This window comes from Empidonax traillii, unplaced genomic scaffold (genome assembly GCF_003031625.1).
Source record: "Empidonax traillii isolate 1590-97213 ecotype Southwest subspecies unplaced genomic scaffold, ASM303162v1 scaffold59:size1551110, whole genome shotgun sequence".
Taxonomy (NCBI): domain Eukaryota; kingdom Metazoa; phylum Chordata; class Aves; order Passeriformes; family Tyrannidae; genus Empidonax; species Empidonax traillii.
The window spans coordinates 837072-842356 of NW_020955252.1; positions in this window are offsets into that span (position 1 = coordinate 837072).

Consider the following 5285-nt stretch of genomic DNA (forward strand, 5'->3'; position numbering starts at 1 on the left):
AAAGAAAAAAAAAAAAAAAAAAAAAAAAAAAAAAAAAAAAAAAAAAAAAAAAAAAAAAAAAAAAGGAAAGAAAAAAAAAAGAAAAAGGAACAGCCGGAGCGCGTTTCACTTCCAGCCAGGCACGGGCGGCGGGGCCGGCCCCGCTCCGCGCCCCGCGCCCCGCGCAGCCCCGGGCGGACAATGCGCGGAGCTGCCCCCGCCCTCCCGCCCGCCGGGCAGCGCCGCCCTCCGCGGGTGCGGGGGGCCCGCGGGCAGCGCTCGGTCCCTGCGGGGCCGCTCTGGGGGCCGCTCGGCATCCGCGGGTCCCACCGACCCAAAGCAGCGTCCCCGCACGGACCGCGGGGTCGCCTCCCGGCCGCGCCTCCCCGCCCGGGATGCCGAGGGATCCGGACACCGCGCAGCCCGCCCCGGGATGTCCGCACGCTGCCTCCCCGCCACCCCTGTGCTCGGGGCTGAACCCCTCGAGTCCTACTTGGCGGTATCTGGATTACGAAGGAAGCCAGCATGTCTGGAAAAGCGGTTGGAAAAGTCTGTTGACTTAGTCCTGCAAACTGTTTTTCACGGGCATCCCTTCACACACAAGTGATCCTAATGAAGTCACTGTTAACGCTAAAACGCAGTTTTCAGGGTCAGGTCCGGAACCCTTTCTCAGTGACTCAAAATGCTGACAGCAGGAGCACAAAGTCTCTCTCAGCTTTTTTTAATTATTAGTGAAGTAGATGAGATTTACAAAGAATCTCCCCTTCTTCTCCAGTTTATGAATGGTATATTTTTTACATATAGCGTAAACTAAAAAGAAACTTGCTGCTTCATAAAGACAATTCTCACAGTCATTAAAAATTTGCTGCCTTCTTCTGTCTGGTCATTATTTTTCTGTTTATGAAAATCACATCTCCCTTGAGGTCCTTGTAGTTCAACTAGGAGAGATAAAAGGGAGTGCATAGTAGATTCAGAACAAGAAAAAATGAACACTTCTGAGAATTTTAGTCAAGAAACTACTAGTCAAACTATGTAGGGTTTGACCCAGATGGGCTTGGTCCAAAAACTTCAAGGCCACATCTGTGCTTTCAAATCCATACGTTTCAAGCACAGGGAGGAAGGAGTTAGACTTGGGAGCTCATCTGAAAAAAAGATTCAAAGCATATGTAGTAACACTTCTGCAGGGAATTGGGACCGGGAGAGGAGGGTCAGGCTTGGAGCTCATTTTTAGAAGGAATTCCAAAGCACATGGATGTGGTGAAGGTCTGGTATGAAATAACTACACAGCACAGCCAATGCAATGCCATTAAATGAACCATTTAAAGCCAAATTGTTCTTTGGATGATTGCAAAGTCATTTCTCACATTATTTCAACTGTTTATCTGTCTAGCAGAGGAAACACTTGCATTGTGAAATGCAGCCATTGCGACAGCATCAGTCACTTGTCAAATAGCTAATAATATACTTCTTCTGTGAATCTCTTTTTTATGTATTTTAATAATTTATTTGGCCCATTTTTATGTTGTGTATTTAAAATTACATATTTGTTCCTTTGAAGATTGCCTCTTGTTTTGGGGAGGAGAAAGAGGGGAAGAAAGTGATTTAGATGAAACAGGCTCCTTGGGGCATGAGCCTCACCTAGACTGTGAAAACTTGTAAAAACTCTCTGATGCGTACTAAGAAATTTGAAATTGTAATACCAATTTTATTTTCTCCTCAGCTTGGCATAGACTCAAGTACCCTTTTAAAGCTTCATCAGCAAATATTTTATTTGGAATATCACTGTTTACGAGAAATTTATCCATTTATCTTGTGAAATGGTGCCTCCATCATTCAGCTCTTAGGAACAAAACGAGGCCTTAGAAATGTCATGAGTTCAGCAGGTCTGAACAAGTGGCTGGGGGAAGAAGCCCTCACTTTCACAGCAGATTACAGAGGTCCGCTTGTGTCCCCGTTACAGAGACGAAGGACTTGTGTTTGTAACACAGTCACTCTTGTGCAGTACTGCTTTCACATGTGCAGCATTTGCTAGAGTTTAAAGCCAGCCCTTTTAATTACAGTCGATTATATACCCTGCAAAACCAAGGAGAGCAAATGTGACAAAAGAATCCCAAACGTCAGTAACTGGCTCTGTGTACAATGGGATTCCTGACTGTACTGCCTGGGCACAGGAGTAACAAAATTACAAACTGGTTAGATTACTCTGAGTATGAATCTCAACTGCAACTAATTCTTCCTCCACCTGGGAAAGAGAAAGTTTTAGCTATTCCTAAAGAGCCAAATCTTGCAGTTCTTAGCATGGTTTTGCTTAGACAAATGGCAGCTGATTTCAGGAGGATTTAGCATGGTCTAACTAAACAGGGACCTCAAGATTTGATTCAGTAGAATTATAATGATCCTCAAACTACAGGGACCTCGAGGCATACAAAGCCTTTTGTTTTTCCTTCCATGGAGCCAGAAGTGTGTTAAGTAGTGACGTCTAGTAAAATATCAGGGTAAAGCAGACCGTTCACAGAACAGTACTAATGATTAAAGGGTCTCTAATTCAACCCAGTGACCCCACTGGAATTCTTAAAGTTAGAAAGTTATGACGTAGAGTATTATTCATTGCCCTTTCATTAGTGCTGACTATGCAGCTGACTTTTCAGAAGATGGAAAACCCTTTTGAACCTCACTATACTATAAACTAGTTGATGATAGAAAATGTATTTTAGCCAAGGAACAAGTGAATAAGACCACTCTGGGAATTAATTTTCAATATTCGATAGGATAGCAAAATTAAATGCAATATTTGCAATAGCAAGAGTTATATCATTGGTTAGACTAAGAAGAAACTGTTGCAGACTTCATTGACACAGAAAGTCCCTCTGATCAGTGGAGAAGGCTCAGCCCTGTACAGCACACAGGCCACATGCCAGAACCACTGACACCCACAGCAGAACAGAGCTCTGTTTGGTGCCTGAGACAGGATGGCAGCAAAGCATCCCTTCCCTCCAGGCTGCTGCTTCCTACATGTAGGAGCAAATACACAAGATAGATGAAATCACCACACAGGTTTTCCTGTCTGGGTAGTGGGGCAAGTGGTAGGATACTGCTTTCCAGTTCTTCTGCTTTATCTCCTTCCTTTTCTTTCCTTCTCCTGCCATGCTCCCATCCAGCTGGAGATAAAAGAAGTCAGGTATTGGCCTGCCACAGTCAGGTGCTGTTCTCTTCCATCTGGAAGTGGCATGCAGGTCATGCTGGACCACCTCCAGAAGAAGTGAGGGTTGACATGTTTTTTAAAGTGGAAAAATCCAATGTAATTTAAAAAAAAAAAAAAAAAAAAGTGCACACAGAAGCAGTAAACTGCAAGCTGTGTGGCTACTCCTCTGCATTAAGTAATCTAAGTCCATGTTGTACAGAAGCATTTTAAGAAAAGGTTGCTCAGTTGTGAAAGGAAAACCTTATAAAATTACATGTTTCTAAAGATGATTCTGGTGCTCTCAGCACCATTTCTGGGGACAAGGTGAAACATATCTCAGCTCTTAAGATTTCCAGTGTCCAGCTGTAGCTGTGTGTAAGGAGCTTGTGCTCCTTAGAGAATTTTGTTTATTAGTGGATTTAGCCAATGATACAGAAAGATGAAATTATAGTGATCAGGTTGTTCTTTCTTCTCTCTGTCCATGACATTTTGCTTGGTATGTGGTAAACTTGTCAGCCAAAGTCTTTTATTCTCACATAATTTTTATCCTCATCTCTCTCAGAATCACAGATGGTCACAAACCACACTTGATCTCCCTTTCAACCATATTCCAACCAGCCCCCTTTTACTCCATCAACAAAGAATTGCCCACAGCCATCATATCCCTTTAACAATTGCCTCAATCACTACACTGCTCTCAAAGTTACGATGAGCCTTTTAAGAACATTTTAATTTTGTTTTGGTGACCATATGAGTGGAGTGCTTTGATTGCTCATTCCCAACACTCACCAATGGGATGCCTGTCACAAGACACTATTTTAACTATTGGGCCTTTGTCCTTGGTACCTACAGTTTTGGCTTTTTTTCAGCACTTTTGCCTCAGGCATTTTTGCAATCTGGCATGTTAGCACCTACTGGTTTTAGCAACTTTAGCAGCCTTGGCTTATTGCCTCAAAGCTTTGGCATGAGTCTGCACTATGGCATCCTTTCAACTCTGAACATACTCGTTTCACAGGTTTTCCTTGGGTTTTTCTAGGATGTCAGCAACTGCCCTGACCCTAGAGGGGGAAGGAAGACTGGTCGGCAAGTTCACACAGTGCCTGTGCAGCAGAAAGATGTCTATCACAAATGAGCACATTCACTACATCACTTGCCAGATGTTACACATGCTCAGGTACCATGAGAAATTTTTTCCAGGCCTTCTTCAAGATTATCCCTATACATCTTCTAAGAGCCTCTGATGATTTGCCTGGCAAACTTCATAGCCTCAGATTGTTAAACCACTACATGTCCATACTCCAGTGGATACAGCTTCCATTATCAAAGTATTTTCTCTTTTACCCATCTTCAAGCCAAGAAAAACCATCAGACAGAGATAGCTCTTGGGTTAAAAAGGACTGTTAGTTCAGGGTGACAAGTGCTGATTCAGCAGATGAGATGTTTTCTACCACAACCACCAAGAGACATCTAGTTTTCTTTTGTACTGCCTTCACTAAAATACTCCTTCACAGGTGGTATCACATCTTCTTTTCATTGTATTCAGGGAAATGAATCTTAGAAGTCTTAAAATGGAAGAATCCATGATGATGGGGGTGTAGGTTGATGCCAGGTTAATCTTTGTTCTCCCCATCTAGTACTCTGAAAGTCCAGGTCAGCAACTGCCTTCAGTGAAGGCCTGAGTTTAGAAATGCTTTGTTGTGAATTACTAATTGTCACCTGTCGTGTCTTGCAACTTCTCCTTCAAAGGACATATAGCCAACTCAGTAATCCAGATTTTTGCTAATCAGAAAACTGGAAAGGTGAAAAAACCAGTCGATGCTGCCTAAAACAAGTGAGAGATTCTTGCTAACATGTCTCTCTGTATAACTCAGGAAGATGGGCCAGGGCTTTCCCAGTAATTTAGAAGCAACTGACTTTTTCAGTATATTTTACTGGGTGTTGGATCTAGAATCTGTTGGCTTGGAATCTGACTGCAGGTTCACCAAAGGGAATTCAAAGATCACACAAAATTACTGGGAATTTTTCTGTCAAAGTTTCCCTAAGGAAAACACAGTTTCTACCCAAATAAAATGAACTTGCAGTTTATTTACAAATCTAAAACTATGAATGTCCTTCATAATGGAAT